The sequence below is a fragment of the Anthonomus grandis genome, chromosome 17 (genome assembly GCF_022605725.1).
Source record: "Anthonomus grandis grandis chromosome 17, icAntGran1.3, whole genome shotgun sequence".
In the NCBI taxonomy this organism is placed as follows: domain Eukaryota; kingdom Metazoa; phylum Arthropoda; class Insecta; order Coleoptera; family Curculionidae; genus Anthonomus; species Anthonomus grandis.
Window position 1 is genome coordinate 13397893 of NC_065562.1, and position 23312 is coordinate 13421204.

The 23312-nt window shown below is 26.9% G+C and overlaps 1 protein-coding gene across 1 annotated transcript in view; it reads right to left on the reverse strand.

Annotated features, from left to right (window-relative positions):
• The window catches only part of LOC126746284 (zinc finger protein 84-like), a 153671-nt gene that overhangs the window by 129206 nt on the left and 1153 nt on the right, over positions 1-23312 (reverse strand). The window lies entirely within an intron of this gene.

Genomic DNA, 23312 nt, shown 5'->3' on the forward strand with positions numbered 1-23312 from the left:
ATATGATAAGCATATTTTTTTTTAAATATTATCAACGTACAACTGATTTTCATAGCATTTCTAGGTGATTCCTTAGAAAATGTATGCATCTACTTTCATTGGTAGGAAAATTGTTTATTTAAATAACTTAATTCCTATAAAATTAAACGCTTCATATTATCGGTTCATACTGCATACACCTGCAATAAAACACCATTATGACAAGACAATATAACAAAACTAATGTTTCTAATAATTAAATTACATTAAACGACAATAAAACAGCGGTATAAATTTTATTTTAAAAATAATGCAACTGTTGCGCTACCTTCTGGCAAACCATACGCCATAAAATATTAATAATGCTAAGAGAACAATTAGCAATTAGTTATATTTGCGACAGATAAATCAAAATGCATATTACCGACTTTACGAAACAAAACAAAAAAACGGTGGCCTACAATACCGAATCGAACGGGAAACGGTGGTATTACGGCAAATCTTGGGCGAATTGTGGAGAAATATCGTTATTGGCTTCGAAAATGACGCATTATTGCACTTGACTGCATTATAACTGCATTATATTATTTATTTTATCGTTTTTATATGCAATATCGAAGGTAAATGGAGGTTAATGTAATGTTTTTGAGAGTATTTTAATTTTGCAATAGCAAGTCGTGATACACTGTTAAAGGCCTTGGAAAACTCATAGAATATGAGTTTGTTATTGGATTCAAAGAACAATGTTCAGGAAACAAAATGACGCTTAAGGCTATATTTAGGATATAGACGTCTTGCAGTATGAAATAAAGTTATTTGGATGTCATATGCGTGACGTTTCGTCCACGTTAGATGAAAAAACATAAAAAATTTAATATATTATGTTTGTTCTATTTTTGGAACATCTTTCTGGTTTTTTAAGGCAACTTTTCAAGTCTCAGTTGTAATAATTGTATGTCAAATTAAAATCATCAGGAACTAAAATGACGTCTTTTGGACGTAAGGCCTAACATTACCTTGCGTTTTAATTTATCCTTAAATATAGGTCATTTTTTTAACATATTTTGCTCATTATGAATAGACAATGACGTCAGAAAGTATTTGTAGCAATTGTGCCTTTCAATAAAAATATGTAAATCATATCCATTTAGGTTATGCACTAAAAACTGGAAAAATCCGTATAAACTTCACCTATTACTCTGAAGTCCATAAGTTTAAATTTGCTAAAAATTGCTTATTTTTGTCTTCGTTGTGCTTGGTGGGAAAATGTCTCACCAATTGGTAATAGACTAAATTATATACAGTATAAAATTAATAGCTAACCAGCAAAACCTCAATTTCTCTTATTCGTTACTTAGAGATGCTAAAATGAGTATTTTCCATGCTTATTTGAAACTCGATATGCGTGTAAAACCGCCACATCTCGCCCTGTCAACAAACGTGGAATATAAAAGAGGTAACATAAAAAATGACATATGTCCTAGCAAGTGGCGTGGCCACTAAGAATGAACCAAAACCAGTCGCGTATAATGGCATAAATTTCAGTCCGATACGATATCGACGGCCTTTCACGATGACAGATCGAAATCCGTAGGAAGAAGTGCTAAGTTAAAGCTAAATGACACGATCTTTTGCTGGGCTGTACCATAAGATCAGTGCCGTAGAAACTGACTCATGTATTGAAAATAAAAAACGACTTTATAAGAAGAAATGTTGTATCAAGTAGACGGAAATACATGCGATAGAGTAGGTTGGACATGGTCGTAAGTCTGTCGTAATTATGAATATGAACAGCGGCGAGTAACCTGCAATCATAGGCACTTCGGTGGCGAAATTTATGTAAATTGTGAAAATTTATGGTTGGCGACATTCGTTCACAAATCAAATGACGGCCTCCTGGTTTGACATAGCAAATTATTTGCTACCTGTAGAGTGGAGCCACTTATTACTAAATATACAGGGTGCAGATTTATAGAAGTATCTTGTTTTATATAAAAAAATTTGCTGTGGCCAAGCTATAATGTTTTAAGGATCTGAGTTTGTTTTCTAAATAGACTTATAGGGATATTTTTAAAGAAAATCATTTTCTATGTAAATTACGTGGAAATTATTGGGGATCCACACTTACGCATGAAAATTACAAATAATTTAGAATTAAAATGAATTTACTGTGGTTGTTATTATTAATGTTGACTATGTTGTATTTTGAATTCATTCAATTTCACATTTTAAAATTTATAAGCTATACTTCCATTTGTATCTTTAAAGGTACTTGGTAAGAAACAAAAATATTGAGAACTATAGTTTCTTAGGGATCAGGTGAATTTCAGGAAATCACTTTATAATTAAAGCAATCAAGGAAAAATTAATAAAAATCCAATCAATCTTAATCTGTATATATTATAATGTTAATTTTTACTTTTTTGAATTTGAAAATTAAACATACAGTTAATTGTCACGTTTTAAACTTGCATAGAAATCTATGAAAAATATAATAAATTTGACTATAAACATGTAAACTATATTTTTTCTGAATTTCTACTGCATTGGCTCTAATATGGCAAACCTGGAAAAAAAAATTACTATTTTTGAGTGTCTATGGCGTTTAATTTCTAAATTGCCTTTTATATATATTTTTTTTTTCTCCCTACAAACAAAAAGCATAATTTTATTATCATTCTCTTAGATACTTGCATCCGAGATGGATAAACATGAATGTAAATTTTTGCAAAAAACTGAAAATAAGTTAAATGTTAATTTTTTGCAATTTTTAGGCACGATGTTCACAATACTCAAGAATTATATAAAATTAGTTAATTGCATTATAGCTTTTAGATGCAATTAGCTAATTTTATATAATTTTTGACGTATTTTGACATTTTAATTTTTTATTTTATTACAGTAACAGTAGAAATAACTTTTTCAACTATATAAAAGATGTTTCGTAGTAAACTAAATAATGGATACATAAAATATTACAGTCAGTATATTTTGTCGTATGTTTTAGGGCATGACATATTGTAAAAAAATAAGGATAAAGAACCCTCTATTACAAAAGAACAAAATATCAATAGTTTGAGTCTCTAAATATGTAATGTTAAAGTTGGATTATCATGTCTACAAACTGATAAAATATCAATTTTTTTCCATTTTTGGAGTTTCTTCCGAATTTCATATTTAAATCATGCTCCAAGTTATCTTTAAATATCCTTTTATGTACTTTTACGAAAAATGATCACCGTTAAAATCAGCAATTTCTTTTACTTATTATTCTTGTAATTGAATAATTACAATACTTAAAATTTGAAAATCAAACTTACATTTGCCAGCACTATTTGATATTTGTTAAGGCCTTATTTGCTTAGATGTCAATTAATAAAACACGAGAATATTGCGATTGATAGATTTGAAGAAAATTTACAAGAATCACATATAAATCGTTAAAAATCGACCAACCATTAATAAATTTACTTGTATCTACATGTAAAATCACATGGAAATTCATGGGCATTACTTAATAATATATGACAAAAAACTAAGCGTTGTAAATGTTTGGTAAGTTAATACCCTTTTTATATGTATAATCATTGGTAGTCCTCTAATAAAAATCAGTGACTCATATCCATTTAGGTTATGCTTTAAAACGATAAAACACTACTTCAAATGACGAAAATCGAAATTTAATCTACAAAGTGATCATGAAGCTAAATTTTAATTAATTTTCCTACCGATTTCTCACTTTAATTCAGCGTCATTATGACTAGTGCATATATATCAATGACGTTTAGTAAAGACTTCTTAAATACATAATTTAAGTATAAATCCAAATAAATCAGCAATACTCTGAAGAACAATAGGTCAGAGCTTAGCAGAAGGATGAAGTTAACGATTCACGAGAATGTTGTGTCAGTTTTTTACTCTGTGTGAAGAATTTAGTTCTTATATGTAAGACATAGAACTTAGGTTTAGGAAACATGTTAGTCTTGCCATTAAGAAAGACTATTTTTCAATAAAACCGAATTAACACACTTTGGTTCTTTTTGATACTTTAGTTCTTAGTTTCATTAATTACTATGATGTAAAATATGGTCCTTGTCGGACTGAAAACAAAAAAATCAGAATCTAAGAAGACAAAACCATCAACGGTCCACCAATGACTGGTTACAAAGAAGCACAAAAGGTTTCATCTTTATTTCTTTTATAAAATAGTAAAAACTAACACGCCAATATAGAACGGATGTACACAGTTTTATTCTCAGATATGGAAGGTTAATAGTTCCTCCTCGGCATAAAACGTTAAAAGGGAAATAAACTTGTACAACGCCTAATAAAACCCAAAATTTAAAGAGACTTTGGGATAATGTAGGATATGTGAGGTACGTATAACAAAGTTGTATTTTTATTGTAAAATTAGATTGAATCTTATAAATATCTAAAGATAAAAGTATTTCTCAGGCAGCCTCAACGTCAAGCTCTATGTAAGCTATTTAGATAGAAAAATAGGACTACTAAGGCTAAAGTACCTAAACAAATAAACAGAAGGATTTTCAAATGATTTTTAGAAAATAACTGGGATACTTGGGCTAAAGATTTCAATCCAGAAAATAAATGCTTTCTACCTTACTATTCTAATCAGCCTGAAGTTTTATAGTCTAATTTTCCCATATTTAAAAAATATAGATTTACTGCGAAAGTATATATATATAACACTTCATAACACTTTGATCACACTATTAAACTCAACAGTCCGACTGTAATTTAATCAACCATTCTGTGAAGCCTTATATATAACTTTAGATTATCTGCAAACATAAGCAAATGTGTATGAAGGAAACAAGATGAGATATTATTAACATAAATGTTAAAGAGTGATGGACCAAAATGAGAACCCTGTGGTACTCCAGAGGAGCCCTAATTTTATTATATACTGTGAAAAATCAGTCTGAGTGAACACATCTACGTTAGTGAATTAAAAATTTGCGTGTATTGAGTACATTTTTATCTATTTAAACACTCAGTAAACAGTACTTAAAGATAAAAATTAATTAAATAATCCAATATTGAATTTTTGCTCACCTATTTGATGTTATTTACTCATTTACGTTTTAAAAGACTGACTTTTAACTTATTTTTCAAATTATTACGCGATCCATAGATTTCTTGAAATAAATATTTCGGGAAAAATTAATTAATGAGCCTACTTTTGAGTTATAATTTATGTTAAATTTTAATTAATTTTAATTATTACTACTAATTTTAAGTAATAAAATTTATGGATAAAGATGATATTGAGGTTAAAGACTGTTTTTTTCAGTACTTGCTTTCTTCAAATGAGCAACTAATTCAAGTTATACTAAGGGAAGAAAAGGAATTTTCACTTACATTTCATTAATTTGGCTTTGTTTATTTTTTATATTTTTTTTGTGTAAATATTAGGAATTTCCTAAATTATTTACGAAAAAACAGAATTCTCGACAATACTTACAGTTTTTGTTCATGTGCCTTATGCTGTACTTAAAATTAATGAAAATGATTTATTTATGCTTAATTACAGCTCATAAAAATAGTGCTCAAAATATTAAAATAAAAATTTGTAAAAATTGATTAAAGATAAACTAACTTATATTCAGTTATTCAGAGCTTTATTTATATTGAATTTAATTACTGTGTTTGCTGAAATCATACTTATTAACAGGGTGTTTTTTTTCTGCAGAATTAGCATCAGAAGCATATTGGACAGGTGAATCGCCTGTTCAACCTTAACGGACGAATAGTCAGGCACAAGTATTTTGTTATAATAACCAAGCACAGTTTGAGTTCCTCTTATAAAGTTTTTAGTTTATTTAACTAGATATTTTTGTTTTCTCTTATTAGCAGACATTTAGTTTATTCGTAAGAGATAAAAACAACAAATGTATCATTAATTTTTTATCGTGAACTATAGGATTTTACCTGGTTGAGCTTTAAACCTATATAAGATTTTTTACATGTAAAATACTACGGGTTGCAATAACAAAATACCATCTATAACCCCTTAATATTCATCAAAAGAACTGAGACATGAGTATTATATATATTTATTAAATTTGAGTTAAAAGTTACGCAATTTTAAGTGAAATTGCTCCAATATGAGTAAAAAATTATTGCAATCAAAGAAAAATAGTTCAAAGCTGAGTAAGATCACTCATTAGTATGTAAATATTATTCAATATTTTACTCAAATATTAATACAAGAGTGATAGGCATTCTTTGATTTTGTCTAATTTCAGTTAAAACACTCATCCCAGGATTTTCATTAATTCACTTTTACAATTGATAATTCACTCATCACTGTAGCGTGAAAGTCTCACTCAATCTGGCGTGGACAGAAATTGAGAAATTATTGAGTGAATTCTGAGCAAAATTTTACTTATGTGAAATGAGTGTATATCTGGATCCCTTCCTTCGTGTTCTTATATTTCTAAAAATGTATTACATTATCTCTGAGTGAAGAGTCTGTCGAAGCTTAGAAAATTGGTCATAGTCACTAAACGTCATTAAGCTGGTTTTCTCTGTAATGATCATTTTTTTACTACTGATGCAATCAAAAATTATTATTATTATTATTATTACTAGTTAATTCAAATAGACGAAATATTCCATGGGAACGGATGCTACGATAAAGATAAAGGCTTACTTTAAAGAACATCAAATTAAACTGTTAAGGAATACGTAAAGGAAAAAGATTAACATGTTAGTACCGAAATAAAGATGAGCAAAATTCGACGACATAACGTTAAAAACCGGCCATCATCTACTTGGTTCGCGGCCCAACAATTTGATCTGACATTAATCCGCGGTCGATCGCTCCAAATTCTTCGTGATCACAGAGGCATAATTTCTGTACTCGCCGATCACCTGAGGGCTTTCGAAGGCCTCGACTATTGCCCGATGATAACCAGAGTTTACCGTTCTCGATTTTTGCTTTATTTACGTAAGTGCAACCGATATCTGCATAAGTTCTGCATTTACTGGTGCGCCCAGACGTACTTATTTATGAAAATTTTTTCGATACACTTACGGCGCTCCGAGCCGTAGTTATTACATACGTTAACCGTTTAATGTACCTATTTACGAACATACCTGCGAGCTACGGATGTCGATTTTATTAAACTTTATGCTGGAATTCTTTGGTACTTTTTGGATTTTATTTTAAATGTTTCGACCACTCCAAAAACTGATTAGCGTAAAATAAAGTGAAAAGCGCCCAAGAGATTCTCGACGAGTTTATAATTTTTCGATCTCGGCAGCGCGTTTGTATGCCTACGTTTGGATCTTATCTAAAATTGATTTCGCTGCCCGATAGGAAACTCATAAACAACAAGAAGAATAGGCACAAGGAATAAAAGAATACCAGTTCCTAGACTGATAATAATTAGAACAATGCCGGCTATATGAGTTAGTATCGACCGGCATTCGTGATAGATGAGGTACGCCATGTTATTAACGTTCACAATTTTACTTTCTATAAATATTTTTCGAAGCGCTCCAAATAAGAAGAAATCTCATAAAGAACCCTTTCATATTATTATAGATTAAAGTACTCTGACATGTTACTTTCAAGCCATGCCTCGGTGCATCAGAAAAAAGTACTTTCAGTGCAAGTACTTTTCCTTCAAGGTGTAGCAAAGTCATTCTTTGATACAAGGATTATAAGGTTTTTATGTAAGGCCTTTCAAATATATGTCTAAGTTTTTTAGGCATAACTTAAATGGATGCAATGATCATATTTTTATTATTTAATTAATATCTATATTGCTTAAAATAGCTTTTAAGGGAATGCAAAGGAAACGACATTTTAGCTACATTTTAATACTTTATAATAGATAATTTAGATAGTTTTCGTTTTTTTTTTTACACTATTGATTACTTGATCTTAGTACAGTAGTAAAATCTCTGCACAATCTCTACAATAGTATTGTAATTTATTATTTACTATTTAAGTAGAGAAAAAAAAACAAACGTTTCGAACTACTTAAACCGTTCATAGGTTTGTCTGCTTTTAAAGCAGTTTCTTTAATCTATATATACATTAAAAAAATTGATGAATACATGAATACAACCCAATCCAGCCAAATACCTTGTATATTAAGTATATATTATGTAGTATCATATTTATTGTAAAAAAAAAAGATTTTTTCGAAAATAGCCCGAATCAACAATATTCTATTTGATGAACTAAAAAAGCCTTCAGAATAGTTTAATAATCAATAATTTAAAATTAAATTAATGGAACTTTAGATATTGGCGTGCCATTAAGAGGCAAATTATTTGGTTTATTACAGGCACTTCTGAAATAGGTATTTCCTTTTCTTAATTTTAAGTTAACGAATTACGATCACTTCTTTAGAAGATACTCAAAAGCCTTTAGAATAGTTTCAAAATTTAATTAATAAAACTTAGATATTGGGGTGCTAACAAGAAACAAATTATTTGGTTTCTTACAGGCACTCCTTAAATAATAATCGTTTTTTCTTGAGTTTAAGTCAACGGATTTCAGTCATTTTTTCAGAAGAGACTAAAAAGCCTTCAAAACAGGTAAATAATTAATAATTTTAAAATTTAATTAATAAAACTTAAGATATTGGTGCGCCGACAAGAAACAAGTTATTTAAATTCTTACAGGCACTCTTGGAATGAAAATTTCTTTTTGTTGATTTTTAGTCAATGGATTTCAGTCATTTCTTTAGAGAAGACTAAAAACCTTTTAGAATAGCTTAATGATCAATAAATTCAAAATTAAATAATGATAATAATAATAATGTCAAAAAAGTTAAATATTTAGAAAAGTCACAATTTTTTTTTTAATAATTTTTCATTAGCCCTTTTATGAACAATGTTTTCTAATTGTGGGTATTCAAATATTATGATTCTGACAAAATAGTGTAGAAAACCCATGGCTGTTTGGACTAAATTATCTATTTTTTTTATTAAGTTGAACTAGGCAGTTTAAAGTAAAGATGTTTTATGTTTAGAAGATTACAACACTTATACATAAGCCAATTATACATTTAATTATTAATTTTGATATTATCTTGAATGGTTTTAGCATTTTGTGAAACACACTAACCCAAAAACCCTCTTTCCATGTTTTCTTACCGTTAACGAAACGAGTAGTATAGTATCGTCTGTAAAATAAAATATTTTTCTTGAACATTTAAGATTGACAAGGTCATTTTTATAGGCTAGAAATAAAATAAGTCTAAAGACCCCTCATCCAATTCCTCTTTAGAAATTTAAATAAATTACTTCGTGGGTCACTCTTTTCGCCATTTTTCCATCGTCTGGATTCTTTTTTTAAAGGACTTTTTAAGAGCAAAAACATTAGTCCTCGTATGCCCATAGATTTTAACTTTAACAAAAGCATATCTCGACTTAGTGTATCAAAGGCTTTTGCCAAATCTATAAATAATCCTGTGCACTTGTTTCCTCTGTCCGTGCAAGATTAGCAATGATTTGTTTTTAATAAAATCAAATCGTCACAAAAAATTGGCAGTAAAGAAATTTACTAAATTTGTCTTCATCGCTCTTTCAAATATTTAGCCAAGTTGGAAACCTACGATAAGCTTGAAAACATTACGATATTTACCTTTAAAAATTATTAAATTAATTAGATATAAATATATTTAAATTAATTTTAATTAAATTAATTTTTAATTAATTAAATTAATTAAATTAATTAAATTAATTTTAATAAATATATATAAATTAATTTTATTTGCAGTTTCTTTAAGTATCCCAGTAGTTATTTTATCGAAGCCTATGGCGGAATTAATACTTTTATATTACTTCTTGTATAGTTGTTAATTTTTTTTTTAAATTATAGATATTTTCATTTTATGTTCAATAGTTCTTAAGGTACTTTATTATTTTAAATTTAACGAATAAGTTCAAGCTTTTAAAAGTTAAAGAAGAAGAAAGTATAGCAAATTTTAGATAAATTAATAGGAATAATCATACAGAGTTAGTTTGGGATAAGTACTTTAAATAGTCTTTTTTCGAGTTTTTAAGGCATAACTCAAATGGATACGAATGCCATTATTTTAAAAGTTTATTTTAGAAGTGCAATAATGGCCATTATTTCCAATATTATTTTTTTATTATAAATTTGAGGAATTTTTAATCAAGTGATAATCTTGAAAATTTAAAATAATTATAATACAAATTTATTGTAACAAATAATTTGGAAAAAACATACATCCTTTTTTAAAATTTTTCAGGAATAAATTAAATTGATACGATTCTCATATTTTTAATAATTAATTAATGTTTTTAATGTTTTTTAAGCCTTTAACTATGGCTCAATTTTTATATTGGTTTTTAGATTATACTTAAGGTTATTTTTTTATTTTAAATTTACCGAATGAGTTATAACCTTTGAAGGTTGAAGAAATTATAACAAACGTAAGATAATTTTTTATTTTTATGTTTAATCTAAGTTATTAAGAACAATGTATAAGGTTATTTTGGAATAGGTAGTATTTTTCAAATAGTCGTCTTGTGAGTTTTTAAAGCATAACTTAAATGGATACGAATTTCACATTTTTTAATGCTTATAAATGTCTATATTTTCTAGAAAAACTTTTAAAAATCTGAGGACTATGCAAATTTATGACTTTATTTTAAAAGTTACAATTAAGACCATTACATCCAAAACTATTTTTTTAATTGTAAATTTGATATTTAAATAATATACCTAATAATAGTAAATAATATAATCTTTGGGAATTGAAAAAACTAAATTTTTAAAGCATAACAAAAGTGGATACGACTTCTAGAATTTTAATAATTAACTTAAATCCTAAGAAATAGTAATAGTAATCGTACTTATGGTGCACGAAGGTTTAAGAGCATTTCTAAAGAAAATAATAGTGATAAAAATATATAGGGTGTATTAGGGTTTGAGAGCCTTTGTAAGGACCCTGTTAATAATAGTTGTAGTAATCGTAATATACAAGGGATTTTAAGGTTTCAGAGCGCCTATAAGAAAAACAAAAAAATAACAGCAGTGATAGTCTTCCTTGATATTGTGGAAATCTTATGGAACGTGGAAAAGTTTTTTTATTAGTTGTTAAATTTCCCTGAAGAGGAAGAACAAATGTTTAATTTGATAAATATTTTAAACATATGTGCATTTTGGCCGAGAATGTTGATAAAAATTGCGTGGAAATAGGCCTTTCGCTTATTTAAGAGTCGAAATGTAAATTATATCTTCATAGGGTCATAATAGTTTGATATATATAAAGGAGATGTTTACTTAAAAAAAGACTTTCTTTAAAAAAACATTTCTTTTGTTAGTCATTCACTCCACTTCTAAAATGAACCTATTTCGCAAGAAAAGTTTTTTTTATTACATAATCTTTTCCATTTGATTCTTAATATATTTTAATATATTTATTTTTTGAATCTGGTCTTTTCTCTTTATATTAGCGCTATGCTATGGATCCTGGAAAATGTCATTTAGCTCTTAGACTATTTTCTTATTCAATAAATGTTCGATGCGTATATTTTTATAATATATATTAATTTTGGCCTAGACATATTTTTCTAAATAGTCCGAATTTTCTTATAGGGCTCCTAATAATTTACTATTTATGTTCAAAGTTTTTTTGTTATACTCCCCAATTTTGTGATAGCCAAAATAGCTCTTAAAGGTACATAGAATGTGTGAATTCCAGACGTGAATAACCTAAAGTCAAAAATGAAAACAAATCAAATACTTATGCATTCCTTTGCAAAGGTAATAAATAACGAACACAACGAATCGGCTCTATCTTACAAAATAAAGCCAATATAATTTTATTTAGTCAAAAGTAAAACAAGGTTCTGAGGATATTTAAGACGATATTATGAAAAATGGGTTCCAGGGTTATTATTATTAGCCTTTATTAGGGCACGCAAAGCAAACGCAGCTTTTATCGGTAACCCCAGCTTTAGTATTGAAAGATAAATCAATGTCATAATTGACAACTACATTAATCTATATCCTCAATTTAAAAAAAAATACAGTAATACTCTAATACTTAATTTATAATAAATGAAATTTAAGATTATGAAAGAAAATAAAGTAAAATATAGCACTTAATACTTATTGAATTGTACATCTGATAATACCTCGCATATACGTATATACTCAGTTCCCAATTACAAATCAAATCAACGATGGTGGCTATATAAACAATTTTGGTAAATTGAATTTAAAATCTGTGACCATTTCGACATATTAATTCCAAAAAAAAAATTATAAATTAAGAAGAAACCAAGATAAAAAGGGGTACGTTTGGGCCAAAAGGATAGCAGCAGATCAACTAGTTAGGAGGCCTCCAGAATATCTAGCAGGTAGTGAAAGGCAATCGGTATTGGGTATAGCCGATTGGAAGGAATGCAGGTTCCGGAGGTGATGATCCAAACGACTTAATGTGGTAACACGTGGAATAGCAAGTGAGGTGAAAGCAGGAACAATAAAAGTGCAGCAAAAGCGGAAGCATAGGATAAGCAGAAGGTACGGGAACGCCGAAGATGGAATGTGGCCTTTTCTGGGGTTTATTTAACACAAAAAAACAAGGAACCCTATAAACTCTTAGGCCTACTTAGTAAATCAGCAATTAAGCCAGCACATACTAGTAACTACTAAAAAAAATTAGGCTAAGATAAGGTCTACCTTTTCACATCCGCATTAAGCGAAACTATCTATCATACTCTAGAACCACATAAAGAATGAATCTATTAAAAATAGGATTGTCAGTTTCCCCCAGATTTTAAGGAATGCACTTATCTGTCAATTACCTAGGTGTTGACATGCTGGGTTTAACTACTGGGTACTATCTGGTTCCAACATTGGTTTAAGTAATTTGCAACTATGGAGCAACTTATAACTTGAGGCCATGGTTTAGCAACTATGATTTACAAAAAAAAACTGACATACCAGATTGACATTAACTTTCTTATCACTATTGATCCTTATGACTTGAACAAAATAAACAAATAATTGATATGTGCCCAGTATTCATTGAAATCTAAAATAGGCCAAATTGACCTGCAAGGTCAAATTAATGTAAAATCAATGGCAGTTCTTAATTCTATTCAATCAATAAAACAATGAAAAATAATATCCCATATTATTATTTACTTTCCTCATCCAATAATGGGTTTCCTTCCGTTTTAGATCGGGTATATTAAGAGGGACCATCTTAACGGTGTATCATATCTGTGTAGTATGTATATTTATATATGATTTTTTAATTAAATATTTAATGAAACTATGGTTGAAATTTACTTTATCTTGACAAAAAATAAATAAATCAGTTAATATATCTGTTGGAGATTAAACCTGTAACAACATTTACCCTGCAGATCATCATATAAGCATTGACCAATTTATTTCTTTAAACTATGGAAGCAATGGATGTTAAAAAACCTAAAAATGTACTTGAACAAAAGCTTGGTAAATATCACCGAGCAAATTAGAGAGCATAAGAAAGCAAAATTCTTTTTTAATAAAAATAAAATAATTAGTATTACATACCTAAAGAAAAATGATGGATACAGTGACCATATTTGCAAAATATAACTTAATTTTTATGCTGAATACTATATCCTCATTTTTAAATTTGACAAATAAATTATAATCCGAAGAGTTAGATGTTAATTTTTGACAAATTATTAGGAAAAAATACAAGAGTTTTTAAGGCATAACTTAAATGCAGATATTCCATTTTCTTTTTCTAAATGCAATTTATTTTACCTAAAATAACAACAACTTTTTTTTAACTATTTTTGAATAACTAACATATCATTTGTATATTTTTCTTAAATTTTCAAATAATTTAGAAAAAAATGCTTATCTTGATTTATAGGTTTTCCTTATTTTCTCTTACTCTGTGGAAAATATATTATATAAAAATTTTTATTGTAGATAAGGATTTTTTTATAAACTCATCATTGATTTTTGAAGTTCTGCTCTCCCTGTGTGGAAAACAAAATCAAAATTTCCAGCTTCTACTGGTCTATAAAAACTTTTATAGTTCTATGCATGACAGTCAATACATTTTTATAAAAATCAACTAAACTCTATCTAAGGCAGGTTAACATTTCGGCACATTTTAAAATACCCCAAGAGCAAACCGTATATAAAATGATTGTCTTTAGTGGGCAGCAAACAAAAATAATAACCCATTTAATAGCGCTTTAAAAGAACAGATTGCGGCAAAAGGCATATAAAATGGGAACCGACAGAAGTAAAATTACATAGATTTACTCTACCGTGCTGCGCATTCCTCGGCATCTACATATCACGCGATTTTTTCCCGCTCCGTAGATGAATATGAACCCGCAGCGTTTGCGATAGATAAAGTAGCCGTAACACCGGTAAATGCGAAATAGCTTACTCTAAATGGGAATATGGACTGTTAAGGAAGTCTTCACGGTATTATGAGCCGGACACTTTGTTAGTTATGGATTTATTTAATTTTTTTTTCCGGTGCCAGAAAGGAGAGTAATGTGGCTTAATGATACAGCAAAAAAGATCATTTTATATTATTCCATATTAAGATTAAAAGGCCGCCGGACACAATCTTATTCTAATCTGAGAGAGTTGATAGTTAAATAAATAACGGTAGAATTTTCGTGATGGTAAATTAATAAATAATGGTACCCGGTACTGGTATATACATCACACAATATAGCGCGCCAATAAATAGGCAGTAGGCTACATGCCCAATAGCCTAAAAGAAATTTTAATTGCTTTTTGAATGGGTATTCTTGTTTGTTATTTGCTTGACGCCTTAAGCGACCGTTTGTTTGTTGACTGGACGCTGTTCTATGGTTGAAATAGGAAAAGTTTATTATTCAGTTGGTGAATCTCGTTTATTTTATGTTTAAGAGATGACAAGAATAAATTTGAAGGGAAGCATGTTTTTATCAATCTGGAGGTAATAATTGTAATTTGTAGCTATTTAATTGTATAACAAGGATTAAGAAATTTTTTTCATTTAAATAAATTTAAAGTAGCAAAAAAGAATGAAATTTTCTATCTAAAGCTCTTAGTGCAATATTATTTGTCTTATAAAAACTTGCTATAAATGGTTAAGACCAGTAAAATTATTTTTTTTGTAGGAGCAGTAATATAAAAATTACATCTAAATTTCTATCATTTTCTTCACAGAATGGCGAAGGAGCATCATGCTTTAATGGCTATAGTAGATTTGTGGAAGCTGGTTAGCCATAAATGATGGTTATTGAAATGTTGAAGTTATTTGTTCCTAATGACTTTATTTTACACTTTAGCCAATTTTACCATTAATCCTTAATATGCCTTTTCAGGACATTTCTAAGAGGTTATAAAGGTAGAAATACATGAAAATATAATCTAGTTTCAATAATTTCTATATACAGTTTTCATTTTTGTATATAATAAGAAATATTTTAAGAATCTTCAAAAATATGTGAATAATTTAATTAATCACGATGCACGTTTCATATTTACATTCCTATCTTAAGATTAAAAAGTATCAATACCTATAATTTTGAGAAGATGAAAATGTTATGGCGAAAGATTTATAAATGGTAACCTGTATGCATAACTTAAATGGGTTTGATATTTTCAGTTTATAGTAATTAAGGTACACGTAGAAAGTTAGGAATGCTTAGGAATTTATTATACAAAATATATTTCCTCTTAAGGTGATGTTCGGTTTATAAATTGAAAATTGGGGTTTTTTTATTTGCAATAATTTTATTTTTTAATTTTTATAATTTTTCCTCACAAAATGGCGAAGCCAGAGAAAACGGTTATACGTCAGAGAAAACGGTTATACGGCTATATATTAATATATTTAAGTTGTGTGAGCCTTTAGTTGATTATTTCCTAAATCCTTCTAAAAGTGCATCTCCAGATCACTTTTCCGAAATTATAAAATATATAATGTAGTACAGTTTCAACAGAATTTAACAACCTAAAACTTTTGAAGCATTTTAATGTAAATCTTCATTTAAAAGTTCAATTTCAATGACGTTAATTAGGGAATCTAACCTGAAATGTTAATTTTCCTACAGTTTTAATTTTTGTATGTAATAAAAAACATTCCAAAATCTATGCATAATTCAAATAATCACGATGCACGTTTCATAATTTCCTTCATATTTGAATATTAAAAGGTATCAATACTTTTATAATTTTGATAAGATGATATTATAAATACGTGGAATTTATAAATGAGTTAATAAAATAAAAGTTGGAAACCTATATGCATAACTTAACAAGATTGCATATTTAAAGAATCTATTATTTTAAACATAATTAATGCAATTTCAAAGAGATTTGTTCAGTAACGTGTGCATAACTTAATTTATCACGATATACATTCTTTTATTAATGGTGAAAAATATATTTCTTATTAAGGCAATACTTGGTTTATAAATTAGAAATTAGAATTTTATTTAAAGAACTTAAATGTATTCAGAGATTACTTAACGTTTACATTTAAAGGGATCTGCACTAAATGATTGTAATGTATAGCTATTTAATTGTACATTAAGAATTAAAAAAAAGTTATCACTAAATCACTAGTAAGAAAGGCAAAAATTAATATAAATAAGCTTATAACGCATTACATTCTTTAGCATTTCTTTACGAGTGATTTTAATTTAACGGCTGCAATATTTTGTCTGAAAATTCTCTAGTAAAGAATACTAATTAATAAAATTGTCTTATTTCTTAAAGTTTTAGTAATAAAGAAAGTATAATTTAATTTTGATCATTTTATTCACAAAATGGTGATGGCATCATTAGCACAAAGAACTACGGATTTTAAAATTTTGTAAGATAAACTTTTAATGAATTACCGTAATTTTAGAACATTTTCCACTTTATTTATTAGTAGTAACACATTAACTACTATAGAGGATTTTTAACGATAGTTAGTTAAAGAAAGAGATGGGTAGGTATTAAAAGTTATTGGACCCTTTAGTCAATCATTTCCTCTATGTGCCCTTCAAGGTCACATCCGGGAGATTATAAAGCTCAAAATTATATAATATAACACAATTTCCTATTTTACAAAGTCCTATTTTAATTATGTTAATTGGGAAATCTAGCCTGAAAATTTGGTATTTTTATTTATAATTTATTTTAAATAATTTTCAATAATTTCGGTATAAAGTTTTAATTTTTGTATGTAGTAAAAAATATGTAGTAAAAAGTATCAATATCTATAATTTTGATAAGATGATATTTTAAAGACGTGGGATGTATGAATGAGTATATAAATTAAAAGTTGTCAACCTGTAGGCATAACTTAAATGGATTTGACGCATTAAGTTTATATTGATTAAGGCACTCATAGAAAGCTTGCTAAATCTGTTCAGTAGCGTGTGCATAACTTAATTTAGCACGATGTACGTTGTTTTATCTATGGCATAAGACTTATTTCCTATTAAGGTGATGATCCGTTAATAAATTTAAAATTGGAATTTTATTTACATAACTTAAATGTATTCGATCTAGAAATGGGAATTTATTATTTTAAGTGTAATAAAAGTTTTTCTATGCATAATTTTATTTTTCATGACATGACTTATTACGATTCATTATTAGATATTTTAACTTATATGCATTACGTCAATGAATTCGATTCATTATTTCTTAATAATAAAAAATGTTAAGAATTTTTTAAATTATTTTTTATTCTAACAAAATTGTAATACTATAGTAGATGATTTAATTTAATTTAAACCAATTATTAAAAGTGACCAGGATCTTTGCTGTTTCCTATTTAATTCCAATCAGTTCCAATATACATTTTTAGACATACATTATATGAAAGTGCTTACTATTTGTTTATTTTAATAGAATGAAAGTTCCGCTGCAATGAGCTAAACAAAAACCCATACTACAATGTATTATTAAGTTTTTTCAAAGTGGATAACGACGTCAGTAAACTACTTCCTAGAAGGTGAAACACTTATCAAAAATTTCATAATTAATCATTTAAATCGGTGACTGTCAGGCGGGATTAAACGGTTCACCACTTATGCCAATGGATCCTTTTACTTTTCAAATATTTTGTATTTAATTACTCGCGAGCGGGCATCAGGTTCCGTTATTCGAGAAAAAAAAAACTGGATAATTAACCAAAAAATAAAAATAACACACTATTCGATGAATGTATTTTCTTTGCTACGCCACAATGTAAGTAATTGTGGCAAAATGTGCTCGCTAATTGATACTATTAATCTCAGTCTAAAGTTAATCTAGGGAATTAGTTCTGTTTAGCGCTTGAACGGATTTTGCATTTTATTTTTCAATAGGTTTTCTTTGATTTTTATCACTATCTTGTAAAGGTAAAAGACTATTTATGGTATCAATTGTAAAGAGTACGTACCTATTATATGACAATTATTTAACTACATTATCAAAAGAAAAATGTAAAAGAGATAACATTACTCTTAAAATTATTAAACGCTTGCTTCAAAAATATAATTGTTAAGTATGTATTTAACATTAAAAGAACATTCATATTTTTATGCCGCTAGATGACATCTATATTCTAGATGTTCTTTAAACTAACATTAGTGCAATATTAAATTTATCTTAAAAAATAGTGGTACTAACTCATGCAAATGTAATAAAAATACAATCTTTGTATACCGGGTTACAACAAAATCATTAGGCAAGGCCTCTTTATTTGTTTTTTAAATAAGAATTTTGAAATTTGGATTGCTGATATGGTTTTCTAAGACTCATACTTTTTATAAAACAGGAAAATGTAATAAAATAAACAAATTATAATATTAATTGCTAAATTCCTAAATCATCATTATTAAACCCAATAAAAAATTGCTTTTGTGAAGATTGTGCATAACTTAAATGCATATGAAGCACCTATTTATAAAAGTATATTTCTTCATAACAAAAAAATAATCTTTTTAAGCAAAATCTTTAATATAAAATTAACAATAGGTTCTTAAAAAACGCATATATTTAAAATATGAATAAATATCCTAAACTAATTATTTATTACAAAATTATCAACTTAAAGAATTAACTCATATTATTAATTTTGATTTCAAAAACATTCATTTTACGCCTATTAAAAAGTACAGAATTAATCTGAAGCACCTTATATAATATACTTAAAAGCCATGAAAGACGAATATAATGTTCAATTTTTATACAAATAATGACGCAATAGAAATGTTTGAAATAAAAATCAGTTATTCATATTCCCTTAAGTTATGCATTCTGTGTATCCACTTAATTCCTGTTGCTTTTTCTAAAGTTCTTATAATATTCTTATAAGTGTTTAGGTTTTTTTTTGGAAAATAATCAAATTGAAAAAAACCTCATATTAATTATTTTTGAATTAGATTTGAAAAACAACTGCCTTGAATTAGAAATTGAAAATGCAGCATATTACGTCAAGTTGTATTGCATCATATAAAACAATTATACAACTTTCTTATTGTTTATTGTGTTTTTTTTTTCAGTTAAATCCTAAAACAAACGAGCACCTTGAAAGTGACTTTTTACCAACTCACTCTATTTTTTTCTGCAAATAAGATTCATTGTTCGACTCGACTGATTCCTAACACGCAAAATCACAAAAATCAAAGAGGAAAAAAATACATTAAATAATGCAAGATTCACACATCGTAACTCGATATAATGAAAAACCGCACGCTTACTTTGCATATCGAGTTTGTTTTGTTACGCTTATTGAAAGGAAAAAAAAGTGAGAGGAGGTGTTTTAGATTAATTATTAAATTATTGAAACACGGTGGAAATATGAATATAATGAATAATCGGTTGTTTTCCTCGAGCGCCTTTGACGCGTCAAAAAAATTCCCAATATTATTATTAAAAATGATAAATTTTCCTTTTTTTTATATGAATTATTATATTATGTAAATTAGGAAGAAAAAAAGCGAAGGTTGCGGTGGTTGCAAGTAAACTTTAAACAAGAAAATATGATTTTTATTTGTCTATTAATAAGATGATTTCATACTAATCTAATAAATATTGTAATAATTTAAGCTCATAAAACTAATTAATATTTACATTTAATTTATTACAACCCGAGGGACATGCTAAGTAATTTTTTTCTTTGGTGTCAGATATGTATCACTCTTTTAAATGGTGTTTTATACACCTATTTTAATTATATATTGTATAAGTCGTGGTAACTGGCCGGTACGTTCTGCGAAATATGACAATGTTCGCTTTGTGTATTAAAGCAGGTGGAAATTTAATAATACGCCAGTGAATTATGATATTAAGAGTTTTTTTAGTTAACACAAAGCCACCGTAAAATTAATGGATAAAAAATCCTTTATAAAATAATAATCAATAAGAGATCTAAAGTGTCTCATTAGAACTTAATAAAGGAAAACAACGTACAGGCATTAAACATAAAACTAACAATTGTGAAAAACAAGTTTTTCTGATAGGGTGAAAATTATTTTTTATTACCGACTGAAAACAATTACTAATTTAACATATAGCACACTTAATTTTTCATCCAAAAAGGTCTGTATGTTGTTATCGTATTATTATATATAAAATTAGCTACATGCTAGACTTAAAATGCACTGATTGCTATTTTTTCACAATATAATTTTTAATATAATCCACCATACTTGATAAATAAAATAAAATACTTAATAGATATTCACAGTTAAATTATCAGATTTAGAGCAAACTTTTTAAGGTATTAGCCGGGTTGCCGTACAATTTTTCGGTCCAGTATGAGAGGTCAAATTCAAAGTTTAAAAAATAAAAATAAGTAATACTTTATTTTAGAATAGATTTCTTATTAAATTTTTTGGCCGTTTAGTTTAATGTTTGTCTTTGATCAGTAAAATGGCTATTCAGTGTTGCATAGCTAAAAAGAGACTTTAAAAAATATCTATTTTAAGGCGTGACAATCGAAAATCTGATCCAAGAGTAGGATTTTGGTGACTTCCACTAGTGCCAATATCTCGAAAACCATCGATTTTTTACTAAGGTCATTTTATGTTTTTCTGGGTGTTTATGAGTTGCTCCATCAGCCTCTTCAGTATTATCGTTGACTTTCCGGACACTCTGTATAAGCTATATAATACTACTCCTCATTCATTAAAGGTACTAAAACTTTTAATATTTAAATAGATGTTTCGAGAATTGAAGTAATTTGGTGCATCTAATTTACATTTTGTTAAGTATTTTTGTATATTTTTTAATGAGATTTTCTATAAGATACTAGTATTTTAATTTAAGAAATCTGCTTATTTTTGAATGCCATTGAATATTAGTATATATATATATATTAGTATAGTTTTTGGCTTAATTGTATAGGAGTTGAACTTTGAACAATTTGCAATTGCTTTCATCTCTCTTTTTTTTACAATTCTTATCTTTACATTATCATAAATATACAATTATGAGTACATTAAAAATTGTTAGTATTTTCTTATAAAATAACATATATAAGTGTATTAGATCCACTTAAGTTATGCACAATTAAAAAAAACCAATTATAATAATATATTATTTAAAGATTATTAGCATAAAAGAAAAGAATTTTGGCTTTTTAAATTTTATCAGTCAATACTATTCAGTTAATCAATTTAAGAATATGGTTAAATATTCTTTAATTAATAAATTATTTTCTTTTTAATCAATAAATTAATTTTCTTTTAAGACGTATGACTTATATTACATTTCTATTTTTGTTTAATAGTTATATCAGATTCATTTAAATTATGCATATAAATAGCATGATTTATTGATTTCACTTAATGCATTTGTTTTCTTCATGCATTCTAAATGTATTTGTTTTCAATTATTAAAAATTTCCTTTAAAACATGAATAGAGCTTTTATTAGATTTTAAATTTTATAAGAAATGATTGTATCAGATCCACTTTAATTATGCACAATTAAAAAAAAAAACAAAATAATATTTTTGAACAATTATTTGCATAAAAGAAAACAGTTGGCTTATTGATTTTAATCAACTAATACTCTTAAGTTTTGTTCAGTTAAAAAATATGGTAAAAAAAATCTTTAAATATTAACATATTTTTTTAACAATCAATAAACTAATTTTCCTTTAAGACGTGAATAAGGGTTTTTTCCTTAAAAATAGGTATATCAGATTCGCTTAAATTATGCATCTTAGACGAATTATTTATAAATGATTAAAATATTAAAAGAAAATTGGTTTATTGATTTTAATCAATGAGATTAAACTGTGATTAAAATAAATTTATTTCTAATTAATAAAACTGTTCTTTAAAAGTTGGATGTCAATGACATTTATCTCAAAGTATATTAAATCCATTTGATTTAGGTGTATTTTAAAGAAATAGTTTGGTTTAATTTCTTTTTAAGGAATATTCGCGTAAGAAACATTTTGGTTTATTGAATTTAATCAATTATTACTATTGATATTATTCAATTAAATTTTTCTTCAAAAAGGTGAAAAAGGCTTTTATTATATTTTTAATTTTGTAAAAGATAAGTGTATTAGATCCCCTTAAATTATGCGAAATTAAAAACAAACGGATTGCATTAATTAATTTTTTAATGATTAAATAAGTCAAAAAAATAACAAAAACAAATAGTCTCTTTAAGACTATTCAATTAAATTTTGCTTTAAAATGTAAATAAAGCTTTTATTATATTTATTTTGTAAGAAGAAGTGTTTTAGATCCCCTTAAATTGTGCACAATCTAAAAAAAATTGATTTCATATATTTTAAAATGATTATTTGCATAAAAGAAAACAGGATTGGCTTATTGATTTTAATTAATCAATACTATCGAGTTTAATCAATTTGAAAATGTGGTGAATTTTTTTTTAATTATTAAAAAAATTTCTTTTTAATCAATAAATTAATTTTTCTTCAAAACGTAAGTTAGTGTTTTTTTTCTGTTAAATATAAGTATATCACATTCATTTAAATTATGCATAATTTTCAAATAATATTTCGCATAACAATAAAAACGAATTGGTTTATTGACTTTAATTAATGAGTTTAATCTATCGTTAAAATAAATGTGTTCTTAGACAATTAAATTTTCCTTTCAAATTTAAGTGCTTTATCTTTAATTTTTAATTATTTTAAAAAGTGTAACAAGTCCTTTTAATCTACTCACATTTAAAAAAAAACTTAATTTATTTTTAATTATTAGCATAATAAACAGTAGGGATTTATTGAATTTAATCAATCAACATTATTAAGACTATTCGATTATATTTTTTGGTAAAATGTAAACAAGGCTTTTTACGTTCTTAAATTATGTAGAGTATTTTTA